The sequence below is a fragment of the Anser brachyrhynchus genome (assembly GCF_964034855.1).
Source record: "Anser brachyrhynchus genome assembly, chromosome: 3".
Lineage (NCBI taxonomy): Eukaryota > Metazoa > Chordata > Aves > Anseriformes > Anatidae > Anser > Anser brachyrhynchus.
Genome location: NC_137696.1, coordinates 7,045,932 through 7,061,420, shown reverse-complemented (window position 1 = coordinate 7,061,420; position 15,489 = coordinate 7,045,932). Strand labels below are relative to the sequence as shown.

Below are 15,489 nucleotides of genomic sequence, written 5' to 3'. Positions count from 1 at the left end.
TGTTTACAGGTTTAATATATTTATCTTTCCCAAAGAATCAAATCTCTGCTACTTGATCTTGAACCTGGGTGCTGTGAGTTGATTTTTCACGTGTTTGTGAATGTATGCCACTATCACTGATACTAACCCCTGGGCAGAGGAAGAAATGTATAATACAGTGAGAGTGAAGTTGGGAAGTGGGAGTATTTAGTTTTAGTTTTCCTTTGCCAAAGGAAAACTGAAGTGAATGTAAATTAGTCCTGTGTAATACCTAACACCCATGTCTTTAGAGACTTTGAAGGATCTACTTTCCTACCTTTTATGAGGAGATCTCAACTTTCCATGAAAACCAGCTACAAACATGGTGTAGGTAGGAATGGTGTAGGCAGAATTAAGTGAATAGTTTAGTCTATTTGTTCTTCACAAAGGCCCCACAATTTGTGGCAGCAAGAATATTTTGAATGTTTTCCTAATCCCTGCATATGCTGTTCATGGGTGAAGGGATGGGCCACTGTTCTGATTTTGTCACGAAATAAAGATGATGTGGATTAGCAAGAAGTGCTTACTAGCTTTCACCTTCAAGCTGGAAAGCTATGTAGCACTCTTCCTTCCTGTTATCTCAAATGCAAGTGTTTTTGTTTGTTTGTTTGTTTGTTTTTACTTCTGATAGTTTTGGGGTTTCTGAACACTCTTCCCATAAATTTTCTCTATCAGTTCAGTAGTTTGTCATAAGCAGTTTTAGCAGAAGAGCTTCTTGAACAATGCTTACTTTTGGTCTCTCGAGGTTTGTCAGAAGCAGGACTATTTTCTAATGTAGTACACTAGCATTAGGTGGTGTGTACCACAGAAAGGTGAGGTTCTAAAAGCAGATAATGTCGTGCAAGTCGGAGAAAAACCATCACCCTGTAAAGAGGTCATGACACTAACTCGATGTAGGATTAATAAGCAGAGCAGGGAGGGGAGAAAGAGGCAGCTAAGGGAAGTAAGGGAAAGGAAAAGCAAAGGCAGGTGTTGTGTAATGGTGAAATGAAGGGAATGAGGCATTCAGAGGAAATTGCCAGCTATAAATTTCCAGGGATGTCTGGGGAATGCACAACAAGCAATCTGTTAATGTCACCAGTGTCACTATAAACAGCTTCAGCCTCTACCTCATTCTTCAGTAAAGGTCCTTTCCCAAACCTATTCAGAAGCTGGTGGGGTAGGATTTCTGCCGAGTTCTTGCCTGACAACTCAATGTCCTTTGTGAAGACTTTCTTCTGAAAGCAGGGAAAGATGTTGGGTGGCCTCGTAGTTCACACTTTCTCATGCAGCTGTCAGCTTAGTTTTATGATTTTCTGTTGGAATGGGACCAGAAAATATGATGGGCTAATTATTGAATGTAGAGAACTTGGTCTGGCCTTACAAGCTTACTTCATCATTCTAGAAATGGCAGAACTAATCCCCACCTAAGCATTCCTCTTCTCATTGAGCATCTGCTGTTGTTTTAATTGTTCTATTTTTTTTTTTCTTTTGGTAGAGATTCTAATGTATGTAGCTTATTCTTCAATTACTTTTGGCTCTTTACCTTCCCAGTCCAAATTTGGCCAAACTAGTTTTGCACTTTAATTTATTCTTGTATGGAAGAAAACAATTCATCTGTCTTGATGAACATCTTGATGTGTGGAAAACAGACTCCACAATCAGTAAGATGTAAAGTAGGTATGTTTATTCAGCGCTGGGCAGCATGGGGGGGCAGTCCCACCAAAGTCGTGCGCACCCCAACGTGGCAACTTGCCTTGGTTATATGCAGTAAAGAGTTAAGTGTGCATGAAGTTTCCCAATGCGCCTATACGTATGCATAACCTATCCCCACTTCGTATTAAAATTAGTTTCAAGAAGTCATTTCCATAAGCTCCTCCCATCCACGTTTGTGCAGTGTCTCCCAGTGGTGGTCGCCAGGGGTCATGGGGATGAAGGCTGATGACTCTTCTTCATCACCACTAGTTGACTTCCTGCCTTTGTGCAGACTCAGCTGCTCCTTGGCTCTTGTCCAAACCACAGGGTCGGCCTCAGCCGGTTCTTGAGACAGGTTCCCTGTTTTTGTCAGGAACCATCCTTTGTGAGGGGCCCCAAGACTTCTTGTTTCAGTTAATTTGCACAGTAGTAAGCAAAGACATTAAGCAACACCTACTAGTTCAATACAACAACCTAGGTATTCGTTAATCAGCATCCTATCTACTAAGATTCTATTAACTCCCTCTCTCAATCCCAGATCAATGATTTCAGAGGGGTTGTAAAAAGAGTATTAACAGCGTTTACAGATAAGATTAAGTTAGAATGTTTTATAAGCTGTAGTAAGAAATAACAAAATCCAAAAACCTTGGAAACAGGGAATTGAACATAACTGAGTAGAGAGGAAAAATACAAACTGATATGTCCTTGAAAAAAAGTGAGAAGTTCAATACAAGGGAAAACTTGGAAGACAGTAATAGCTAAGGGAGCAAATGGGGAGCAGATTAGATGTCTTTGTTCAGTGACTGGGTGACGAAAACGACAATATAACTATGCCATATCTGTGGGGATTGTTTTGAACAGTAGCAAGGGAATGGCCTTCTTAATATAATTTTGATGAGACCACTCATGGAATGTTGTAGGTAGGCTTGAGTATATCTTTATTGGTATGTTGCAAACAGATGGACACAATTTCAGAAAATATATGTTAATTACTTCTTTCTTAGGAAGAAAAGAACAGAGGAATGAAATCAGTAACACGGCTGAGAGAAAAACAGGTGGGAACATACCAATAAACACTATTGATGAAGGTTTTAAGATAAGCATGTAATTTAAATAACTGTAAATAAGGGTTAGTCATTAAACTAAAAAACATTACATTTTTTCACAGTATGTACAGACTCATGAAAAATAGGTTTTGAGATAGAGCCAAATAACACTGGGAAGTATATTACAAGGGAGAAATTCTGCCTCTGCAATCTTTTCAAGCTGTAATGTTTGCGGTGTTTTTGCTGATAATGGAATTCCTTTTCAAGCTACACCTTGCTTGCCATGTTCATGTGAATACCGTTGATGCCCAAAGGTAGGAAGACAAAGGGAAAGAAAAAGAAACTTGTCCCCCTCAACAGCTTGGCTATCCTTCTGTTAGGACACTTTCCTAGCTTTTACATTGGACAGCCTGTGAAATTAAAATGTGTCCCAAGTGACGAACACAGGACTTTAATGCCAAAACATGTATCTTTAGCTTGTTCATTGTGGAAATCAATCAACTAATTACAAATTACATATCTGGGGGTGGGGGGGGGGTAAGAAAGGAGTAGAAAATAGATCACTTCTTAGGGTTTTCTTGGAGATAGGATATTTTAAAAAAATAGGAAACTACAACTTTCTATTTTAAGGCATTAAGTCGGTGCTGAAATAAACTATAATATTCTTCTCAAATTTTTTGAAGACAAAGGTGCAGCTTCCTTAATCTATCAGCTGTAAATGATTAATGTGTGATTAATGTGTAAGTAATTCTGATCCAATTCATTAAAATGTTATATTTTTTCAGGTTTTCATATGGAACTCTTTGATTTAGAGACTTTCTTGTGTGCTTTAATGTATTTTCACTGATCTCTCTTTTTCAGACTATAATAAATTAATATTCAGCCTTTGGCAATCTATACTTTTAAAATACTTTCTTCTTTCATACCTGTGACTAAACTTAGTCTTTGATCCTGTTCCTCTGTGACTTCCCTTTTCTCCTCTAAAGTGAAGAGTTAGACTAAAATTAGGAGTATTCCTGTCCATAGAAAACTTTCGCTTGTGAGAATCCTCCGGACAGGTTTAGTGGAAGAAAACATTCCTGCAAGCTCTAAGCATCTATGAACAATTAAGTGATTTATTATGTAGGGAGGATAGAACCAGAAACTTGTCATCCCAGAATAAAAAGGAAAGAGTAAAATCATCCAACCTCAAAGCAAAAGGGAGCATTGTGGGTCTGAGACTTGACAATTTCCTGATCTACATGAGTAGTAAGTAGAGGGTTTCAGTGGCCCAGTCAGTACACAATTACGTGGTAGACAAGACTCCTCTACTGTCCGTGGTAATATCTAAACACTAGATACATATCTACAAGAAGGAAAAGATGCAAACTTTCAGAAACTTTGGAAATCAAAAGCTCGTCATTAGCTTTGGATTATCTGTGGGCAAGACAAGTTCCTCTTCAAAGAACGAATTAGCAAGAAGCAGATGCTGTGTGAACCTTGTGCTGTGCATGGTTAACAATGCTGTAACAAGACACAATCCTTTTGTGACAGAGGTTACCAGGCTTCTAAGGGTGATGTCAATGGCACCTTCAATGTCAAAACTTTATTTTGCTGCTCCCTGTAAGAAGACATTTTGTCAAAATAACTGCAATCACTTCTCAATGTGATGTGTGTGAAGAAGGTGCTAGGAGGTACCAACGGCGAATTTGTACATGGTTATGACAGTCCTCTTACAACTTCATCTTGCCTTATGGTACTGTGGGAAAGATGGCTGCGTAAGTTTTCTTACCAGGGAATTAGATTTCAATAATTTGGGAAATGCAGGTCTTAAGATATGTCTGCACAGAGAAAATTGGTAATTAGAAGCATGTGTTCTCCTGTAAGTGTTCCAGTGAACTGTCTGGATCAGGATGAAAGCCTAGATTAACACAGTGTGACAATGTTGTACAGATGCAAACCGGGTGTGCCTTTAACCATTTCAACTAGGCTTGTAATGAGGTTAAAAACTTGTGTACTCATAGGATCTTTAGTTTGATTCTTTTTTACTCTACCTATTAAGTAAAATACATACTAGCAGTAGTGTGATTTTTAACTAGGTGTCACCTAACAGAAGTTAGCCTTAAACCTAGAGCTCTGATGTTCCAGATCCTAGATGGAAAAGGATTTGGGATTCTGAATCTTAGTTTCAAGTTTCATGTCAGAATGCAACTTAAATAAATAAATAAATAAATAAAGGTTTGTAGGCCAATGTACATGAAATACATGTACCCTTTTTACCTGTTAATTTTTTCCATTCTTGCTTTGTTTAAAATTGTTAACCTAAAGGTTAGAGGAAATAGGGAGGTAGAAAATCATTTCACATAGTGATTCAGCCAAACAAGTTTGTGGTTATAGCAGAATACTGAAGAACTTAACTGTTTTTTGTTTTCTTGTAAGTGGGTTTTATGAGTTTGATAAAATACTCCATAAAGTCTATGGTTAAAAAACAGAGATGCTACCTGCTCTTGCAGCAGATGTGCATCCCAGTTTAATAATTTCCCTCATGAAAATAACCAGCTTGTAATGTTAATATTTTTAAATATGTTAGATCCTTAAACCTAAAGTGGAGAAGGGCATCTTGGCCATGATATTCAATAGATCACTCAAGTATGATCAATAATCTATCAGCAGGAATCTGTTCTATTTAACATTTACCACTAAGGAGTTTTTTTATCCTTTCCAACTGTGAAATAATACAGAGAAGTAGTCCAGAAGGTTGAATTGTGGAGGAGGTCAACATAGCACCAGAAATAATCTATAATAAAGATTCTTAGCAGAAAACGCACCTTAAGCAACCTTATTTTTGTTACAAAAATTTAAAACGTCATGTAAGCCTGCCTGTCTCTCCTGTCTAGTTCAGAGGCACAACGATGAGCACTCCTTCATTAAGTAGTGTAGCATCACGGCTCTGTATACAAAATCAATTTCTTTACAAATATTTATCACACCTGATTTAACAGAGTGGTATGAGATACATACTGCCCATAGGAGTAGAGAATGAGAAAATTCCCAAGCATAAGTATTTTTTCCATTCTAATTGAGAGTGACTAGGATAACATAAAGCTCTAACAAGTCTCTATCAGCTAGCTGAAGTGGTGTCTACAAGTTTTTAGTGTTTGGGTGATCCTTTCAGCATCTTTTGGAATAGTTGTTCAAGGCCAAACCCTATTTTTACTTGCTTCCTTTTGCACAGGAAGAAGTATAGGAAAAGGAAATCTCCTTATATATATATTGGTGGTTGGCATGCTCTAAAATATAGCTTTAGCTTTTCTAGACGGAGAAATCAACTTTGAAACAAACCAACAGTAGAGGAATTTATGATTTTTTTTTTCAAAAGCCACACATTGTCCTATCTTATTCAGAGCAGGATTTTTCTAACAACCAAATTCTATGAGAGTCTGTTTTTCAAAGTTATGTAATAAAAATAATTGTCAAAACTATTATGATAGTCTAGACTACACACAAAAAGAGAACTCAAGGGAAATCATGGAGATTTTCCCATGGAAATAGAGAATGAAAAGACCAAAATGTTTCATCTATTGTAAATAAGTATTATCTATAACCTTTCAGAATAGTTTAGTTGCTTCTTGAAAGAAAATGGGTAGTGTAAATTGTTCTGGAAGAAAACGTGCTATTGTTAGCCCTGCTCTGTTGGGTTAGTGATAAGAGCTTGGGAAAGCTCTGTGATTTCCTAAGTAGACTAGAAGCAAAGCTTCCCTCCTCTGTAATAGATATGCTAGTCATATCAGATAGTAGTCTGTCAGAAAACACAAACTAAAACATCTAGTTTAGCTGGAATAAATGGTGGTTTCTCGTTTGGAAAATCTGTTCCGTTCAGGATTTCAGAAAAACAAAGACATCTCTTGGGCTGAGACACAGTATGCCTGTACTGGGGGGTCAGGCAATAGCCTTACAAAAGGGGTAGGAGGAAGGCTTTCCTTAATCTTCCCAGCCTGACACTACATTTTCCTCTACCAGTTGATAGCATGTGGAAAATAGTTCATGTAAAAGGGAAAGTTTGTGGAATCAGGTGAGAGCTGAATTTCTGCATTACAGCAGTAATATATGAGCAAAAGACCATTGCAGATGGGTCTCAAGGGCAATAGGATCTTGTTCATATGTGCTAGTATTTGGGTCACAAGCTTGATGAAAGTGGAGAACACAACCCATGGAGTTTGGGAATGGAAGCTGTAAAATGTTACAGTAGCAGGGTCATCCCTTGTGACTTCTGGTAATTAGGTAAAATTTGCTGATTAATGAGGCCATGGTTTCATGTACGCTTTAAGCTAGCACTGAAAACTAACCTGACAAAGTGATTTGTTTTAACCTGGATATGCATCACTGTGGCTGTAATATCACTTTTGCTGAGAGGGACAGGTATGTAGCTAGGAGTAGGTGGGAAGGGAAATAACAGAATTGTGTTTCAGCAGCACTGCATGTTGGTAATGATTTAAACAGTATATAAAAGTAGCTTGAGAATACAAAAAAAAAGGGGGGGGTGGATAAGACAATGAAATGTGTCTTCTTGGAGTGAGAAAAAAGCTTCCCAACTCTCTCTTAACTTTCCCAGACCCTTATTTGCATCTTCTGCTGTACCTGCCTTTTTGGGTTAGGTGAGGATGCTTCCAGGCTGATAGCCATCTGATCAGGTAGTGATGCTTGCTCTCATCCTGAACTAATGGTAAGTCTGAAATGTAATGCGAAATAAGTCCCCTTAAAAGTATACAACTAAAAAATTAACACAAAGTAATTTTAAACACAGAGAGAGGTTTTCAATTAAAGATAAAGTTCAGAAGTCAAAATCCAAACCCTTTGACTTCAGGGGAAGTTGTATGTTTTTTGTACAGTGTAGTCTGATACATTTTAGTTTGGGCAACACTTAACTAAAATTCTTTAAGTGAAAATGGTTAGCAACCTGGATTAATGGCATAAAGATTAAACTATATACGTAAACACTGCTTTTTCTATGGAAGTTATATAATCGATGCAAATAAGGCCACTCTTTGCATAGTCCGCAAGAGGTTACTTGGACAGCTGTGATATCACTGTGGAAAAGCAGTAGGAAATAATACCAGTGGACAGAGTGTAAAACATATCTCAAGGGAAGTGTTTCCAGAAAAGGTAAGGTAAGGTTTCCAGAAAATCAGCTTTCCAGTAGCTGGACAGGGAAGGGTTGGTGGCAGTGGTAGATTCTGGGAGCAGTCCAGTGATCATCAGAAATATGATGATTGTGTCAGAAACGATGCAAATGTAAGGTGATAAGGCAGGCCGGAGGTCAACTCCCAAAGTCCACTGAAGACAAGCACAGCAAGGGCACGGCTGAGCACAGGCCTGCCTACACAGCTTGGGAAAAGGATTGGAGGTTTCCACCAGAGATTAAATGCACAGTGGACTGTGTGTGGGGGTGAGGTCTCTGAGGCTGCTCAGGGTAATTAGAGTGCAAATAGATCTTAATCTTTCTAGGTACATTTTATTAGAGAAATCCCTTTTTGTATAGAGGAAAAAAAATACTTTCCTCTTGGATTAAGCTTTAGCCACTTTCATTTTCATCCCAGCAGAACTCCCTGTTACAAAAAGATCAAACAGTGCCAAATGCTGTTCTCATTAAGAACACCTGAACAGCATATTCTTTGTATAAAGTTTATCCCTGCTTTTAATTGAGGTTAATTGTAGCTTTGCAATAGCTACCCACAAGAGGGAAAAAAGTTTCCATGTCTGAGCTATAATTTGTATTTATAATTTTTATTATGATTGAAGGTATCACCAGTTTTAGTTCAAGGCACAATGTACACACACACACACACACACCAGCCAAAGACAAGTATTATCCCTCAAGTTTACTGAATAGGCCAAAAAATAACGTAGAAGTCTCACAACATTGATACAGAGGGAGAGTTGAGGAGTCTGTGGACTTTGCCTTGCTCTTGTTTGCAGAAGAAATATTTTTGACCTGAAACGGAAGTCAAACGTTAGCTACAAAATGCTGTCACAACATGAAACTGAATGCTTTCTAGGGCTGCCAAATTAGCATATGTCAGAAGATGATAAGGCTCCAAAGAAGCGGGTTTTATTCTGTTTCTTCCTTTTTTTTGTTTGTTTGAGATGCAGATGGGGGAAAACATCTGGAGATTGTAGCCAACATTTATCAATTGAGTTATTTAATTTTGTATTTGTTCTTTGTTTCCAAACAGATTTTCTGTAGTGAATGTTGCTAAAACACTTAGGTATGACATTTTTTCTCCTTCTTTGACAAGAGAAAAACGCTCTAGTTAAATGATACTTTGAAGACTAGTCCCTAATCCAGGGAAGTTAACTTCAGCAACTGTAAAGCTGTCTTTTCTTGCCTCGGAAGATAAAACTGAGGAGCTTGGAAAGCCTTGGGAACTTGCTGCTAACCAATCTGCAAACCCCATATGCCTCCTATTTCTGTCACAGTGTGGAAACAAGGAAAGTCTAAAGTCTTCTCAAAGATCCATACCTATCATCACGTTAACTAGGTTTGTTTTTAAGTATTTTCTTTGTAATGCATTTCATATTTCCTTTGTTAATATAAATACTTTTACTGAAGTTTTGGGAGTATGATGGTTATGTTCTACTAAAAGAAAGCTTTCCACCAAATGTTAATGTGTAGCGTTTTTGTAGTCTGGAGTGGCCTTTTCAACCAGGGTTATAAGGAAATAGCCAGTAACAAGGTTATTTTACCGTTCAGCTGGGATAAATCAGTCTGCTGCAGCATCTTGTGTCTAAAACATGTGACTCTAATTGTCATTATTCTTTTTGTCAGCCAGCAGTTTGTGGTTTCCATCTCAGCAATACTCATTGTCAAAGAGCAATTTCACTTGTTGATCCTCCTTCTGTCTCCTGCTGAGGTAGTCGTTTTGGCCTGTTTCTGATCCAGCATTTTCCTTCTTCTCTAGAAACTGCAGTATTTGAACTTTGAACAAAACTTTTTTCCTGCTTCCCTGTGTCCTTTAAAAATAAAGACAAAAGCCCTTTGCTAGCTTCTGGAGGTTTACCTACAAGCCTACTTTTAGACTCCTACAGAGAATAATTTGTTTCTTTCATGTCTGGCTGCATGTTCACAACTCTCCTGTTGCATTGGATCTAGGAAGCAAGTAGTGTAAATTGGATTGATTCACCAGAAAACAAATTATCAAAAACAAAATTCTCCTTCGGGTCTACCTGTTGAACTGACTCATTGCATAATTTACTGAGAGGTAGGAGGGACAAGCACTACCTGGGGCTCTGTTAGCCTGAAGTTGTACTAGATTAAAGGAAAAAAAAAAGACATTCATACTATTAGCATTATAGTTTAGGAGTTCTTTGCTCAGTGCAAAAAAAGACTCTTGCTTGTATATTCCAGCCCATTACTCATCTGCGTCTTTCTTTTTCGTAATTATTTGATAAATTACTTGCTATTAAAATAATTAAACCATGAATCTTCACATTATTTATAATTTTTCTCATGTTAAGTTTTAATTTGCCCAACAGATATGGGGATAATTTACCCTATGATTGCATAGCATTTAATGTACTCCTGCAGCAAATAACTGCGCTAAGTGGTGCGCCCTGTGAAGTGACATGATGTCACAATATTTCTTTGAAAATATAAAATTAAGTATTATTAAGTCCTATAATTATGTAGCTATAGGTTATCTTTGCAGCTTAGAAAATGGAGTCTGATAGCCTGGTTCTTCTTGCTCTAGTATTCCAATAATTTTATCAAAATTGTATGGGAATGAGTTTTGTGTTCTACAGAATGGGAAAGATGCATTTCCCCTGCCCTGTATTTCAGTGTGAATCACTTCCTTTGTTCTTTTTTCTTTCCAAGAACTAAAGTTTTCCAACACATGTTTATAAAAGTGAAGCAAACAACGGCTATGTTTCAGGAGCTGTATTCTTTTTGAAATACAAACAATCTGTTTTACAGTGTTTTTCTTGTTTAGAAAGATCCACTGCAGAGCCTGATAACCCATGACTGTCATGAATGATTTATGTGGAAGTATGCTTGCAAGTATGCCTGCATATGAACTGATTCAGTTCCAAATATTTAGGTATTTTTGGCATTTAAAACTTTCTGATTCTCTTGTACAGTGGAAGAAAAGTCTGTTTCTCTTGGCTCTGAAATGGTGTGGATTTCAAAGATGTTATTGTATGACTGGCTATAAGTTTATTTAGAATTTTTTGCTTTAGGCATATATTTGGAGCTCTTGATTTTTACCTGTTAAATTCTTATTTTTTTTAAAAGGTTCAATTATTGGCTGTTTCTTTTAGGCCTTTTCCTAGCTCTAAAATAAATGGCTACTTTTTTTCCCCCCAGTTGTCAGTTAAACCTGATCTGTATTGCTTCTACTCTATCCTGCTGAAGTTTTTCGTTTTCTAAGGCACAAGATATTTTGTCAACTGATGTAGGTTTTTCCCAGCATTTGTCATTATAGGAAATCTGTTAGTCACTTTTCAGTCAGTTACCCAGTGAAGTTAAGTTTCTCCAGCTGAAGTGTCTTTTGCACAGCTATCCCATAGTCTTTTCATGTTAGATTCTTTTTTTTTCAGTGTTGAATAAGTTTTTCATATTTAAGAGTATTATCAGTTGTTAAGAATATGCAACAAGCTTAAAATGTAGAATGTACTTGGTAACTATTTTTATTGCATGGTTATTTACTTGGCATCTACATAGTAGAATTCTTGTATTAAGTGTTTTTTGTTTTGTTTTGTTTTGTTTTGTTTTAGAACTAGCTGTTAATTCGTGTAAGTGTCTCTAGTCATTTAAACATTATAGTTTCTTAGTGTTCCTATACATCCCTGTTTATTCTAAAAACAGTGAATCCTCTTTTGAAGGTAATAGGTGATTCTTTGACATTACAATAAATATTGTGATGAATATAGTGAAATAAATGGTTTGTGCCATCTACTGGTCTGAATAGGATCTGCATTTCAGTTCAGACGATTGTTACTGAAGCATACAGCATGAAAAAGTAGGAAACTCACCATAAATAGCGTAATTGTCTTTTCTGTGTTAAGTGCTAACAAACGTTAAAGATGAGCTAACTGAAAGTGCAGACGCTAACCCTTTTCACACCCCTGACCTCTCAGCCTAGAACTTTATCCTAATTTTGATAGAGCCTGGAAGCTTTTGCAGGTAGGTCAGTCCTTTTTCAGCAGAATTTAACTGTCTAAATTGGTGGCGTAGAGTCCTGTGAATATGAATACGTTCTGTCTAAACATGTTAGATGGACTTGTACTTTCTATAACAATTCATAATTACACTATATCCCTTTGTCACCTTTACTTATAAAACAGTATTAAAAAATAAAATAAAAAAATGCTTCCTTATGGATTTTCCCTGTATTTCAATGTTAAGCCTGGAGTAATAAAGCTGCCAGTATGGGGTCAACTTCAGTATAGCAGTTATGTAAGACCTTTTAGCTGAACCGTCTTTGTATCCCATGGCCTAATAATAGGCTATTGTGTTTTCTGTGATTTCTATAAAGCTCAGATTCCATGTTCAATTCTTAATCAATTCAGTATTAATGTTATCACTCATATATTTAATACATTTTGTATACATTCAGATTATCCTGCAGTGAGCTTTGTCTCTTACTGTTGCTTTTTACTTAGTTATCTCAAGGGCATAAACGGTGGATCCACAAATGTTACAGTGTCCCTCTAGTTATGGATGTTCTTTACAAAAGGAGTAAAACCAAGAAAATACTAATGAAAAACACTTGATGCATTCTGAGGAGATTGTATACTTCAGTATTGTGTTCAGGGGTCCAAATACTTCACTTGGTTACATAATCAAGAACTCATTTTCAGCTGAAATGTAGCCTGTGGGATGGACAACTGGCCTAGAAATGAGGAGGCTTTGGGTCTGCTTCTAATAAATCATCCCCCCTCATGTTGCTTCAGTTTTATCTGTCTGTAAGATAGCTATTGGCCTCCTATGAAATCCTGAGATTTGTTGATGAAAAGTACTGTATAAAGAGCTAATATATTTTAAATTGGTTTTGATGCATATTGTAGTTGGTTATCTAAGTCTATAAAATGTGAATTTTAGGGAGGTTCAGTATATTCAAATCCTTTAAGTTTTGGTTAATTTGGAATTACCTAAAAGTGTACGTATATATGTATTAATGGAGATGTTTGTGCAAGTTTCCTGTTACAACCACAGGTACAAAAATTGAATTACAATTTAATGAACTAATTTACTGTATTAAACTTTAAATATTTAAGGAAAAGAAGTATTAATTTCAGAAAGACAGGATTTTATATAAGTGCAAAAAATGCACTAAATGTGATGATAGGAAGATATTATTAAAACTTGCAGCTTTTCAAATTATCTTTCTTGTATTTGCAGGTAGATGCCCAAAATAATTTCCTGTTCTTCTTCATGACTGATTGCTATACCTGGGAAAATAAATCGTAGTAAGTGCACAGTTAACATGAATTTCCATGTGAAAAAAAAAAAAAAAAGTTAATTATTGCACTGTTCATAAGAGCTATAGCTCAGCAATAGCTCATACAGATGGAATACCTAATAGTCTATCAGTCTTGTTTGAAGTCAATTGAGTTCCAACATTCTGTTCCTGCATGGAAGTTTTTAAATTTTCTTTATATATTCTTCCTTCAAAGTCTGCTGGAATTCACTGGGCAGTGGTGGGGTCACTATTACAGTTGGAGGAAAATAGATCAAGTTGTGTCATACAGCCTGAGAGAGGGAAGGGAAGCTCTGCAGCTGCTTTCCCCTCATGGTCGTATTCCAGTTGCAAGCACTCATACTTTCACATGCACATTCACTGGAGGGTCCTTAACACAGGAAAGAGAATGGGATTGAATAAGGTAGAACAGGCTGTACTGATGAGGTGCAGGGCATAACCAGACAAGCATACCAACCAGCAGACTATGTACATGCAACCAGCACTCTTTAATCCCCTTGCCCCTCAATTTTCCCATGCTTCTTCCTCTCCAAATCACCTAGCCCCCTCCCTTTTACTTCCTATAGTTCCTCCCACAAACATCCCATAATAAATCCCGTGTTCCCCTGCATCCCATAATGCCTCCCACACCCCTAGGCAGTAACCCTCCTGAGTCTGAAAGGTGATCTGGAGAGCTGCTCCCATCCAGATGACCTGCTGTGATGGGTTTCACACCTAGACCATTAGTGCTGATGTCTCTGCTGGGACAGTCCTGGGAGGGGCCTGAACCGGGTGGTTTTCAGCTGTAATTCGTGTTCACTGCCTGCCCTTGTGCACCTGAGCCTCCCTGGGTATGCGGAGATGGGCCTTTGAAGGGCTGATGGCTGTGTGATGGGCCTGGGAGTAGCCCAACAGGATATTGGTTGGATTGGTCCTGTTTTTCTGTGCTTTTTTGGGTGTGCTTCTACCACCTAAAATCTCCTTTTAGGAGATTGCCGTGATAACTGAATATAGCTGATTTATTTCTTATAGTGATTATCTGGTCTTTCTCTAGGTAGTACAAATAGATATCGGTTAGATGGGCTCTCACATCTCATTTTTTCATCATCTAAACTGGAAAAAGTTCCTAATTCCTACCTTCCTCCTTACTGTCGCTTTTAATGACTTTAATAATATTACTTTATTTATGTATTTATTTTATGCATAAAATATTATTAATTTGGTTTAGATTCACCACGATGGGAAGAACTAAGACACATTTTGGGCAGGAATCTAATTCTATACAACTTTGTACTGGTGGAATAAAAAAAGTCTGTGCAGCGTTTGAAACTGCTTCTTAGTTTTGAAGCTAACTCTTATATTTATTCGACTAAGTGTGCTTTGTCTGTCACCTGAAATTCAGGAGAAAACTACAAACTTCAAAATTTTGGATCATCTATACAAATATTTTCTTATAGACACTACTGCATCACAGGTATTGAAAAATAGTGTGTTTTTAACAATAGATTTATACAAGTGTTGCTGGTTTGAGTTCCAAATGGTATGCAATGCGATCCAGTTCTGTAGACTTACAAATACCTTCACACTATTCTTGCACGTGTTCACTGGAAGAAAAGACCCTTAACGGGGACCCCTATTTACCACCCACCTAGTTTACAGTTAATTAATTTCAAATATGGAATGCTTTCTCACTAATCAATGATTCTTCTTAAATTACAAGTATGTTTTCTCTGCATTTGTCTGGTTGTCATTGTTGTAATTGGTGAGATGCCCACACAACTTACATGTGCTGTGTGTACATATTTGTAAGGTTCTCTAATGTAGTGTAGACCAGGTTTCCTTTTCACTGAAACGCCTTTGTTCCTCACTTAATGGTTTTGTCAATGCAAAGCACAGCCCTCTTGCATGTGCCCCCAGCCTAGGTGTATTGGTGGCTTTTCTAGTATTAGAGAAAGAGTTGTTAAATCATCCTTTAGGAATTCCGGGAATGAAGACAGTTTATCTTTTGCTGGGTATGTTACTCTGATCCATCTGCCTGGGTGGGCATATCTTTGAAGCTTTGACTAATTTTTTACTTTGAGTTCTGTAATTTCTACACCCTTTCCCACATCCCACCCACACAAAGAAAAAATATACATATATAATTTTGGGAGAACAAAGTGTTTCTCACAAGGAATGAAATGGAGCCACAGTGTAGCCTGCTGACAATGCCACTGCTAGCTTCTTTTCAGTAGTGCCTGGGGTCCTTCCAGTCCAGGGGCACTGCTGAGTTGCACTGTCTGAACACTAAATAGTTGCACAGGTAGGCTGTTTCT

General features: G+C 37.3%; 1 protein-coding gene across 14 annotated transcripts in view; it reads left to right on the top strand.

Moving 5' to 3' along the window:
* LOC308193339 (uncharacterized protein) overlaps window positions 1-15,489 on the top strand; it is an 84,471-nt gene that overhangs the window by 12,944 nt on the left and 56,038 nt on the right. For 11 of the 14 annotated variants that reach the window (XR_013949547.1, XR_013949548.1, XR_013949549.1 and 8 more), the window contains exons 4-5: window positions 2,697-2,747; window positions 13,117-13,184. The exons of 2 other annotated variants lie outside the window; for them this stretch is intronic. The gene's annotated coding sequence lies outside the window, so the exon portion shown is untranslated. The remainder of the gene's footprint in view (window positions 1-2,696; window positions 2,748-13,116; window positions 13,185-15,489) is intronic. One more of the 14 variants, XM_080587935.1, reaches the window with a different exon arrangement.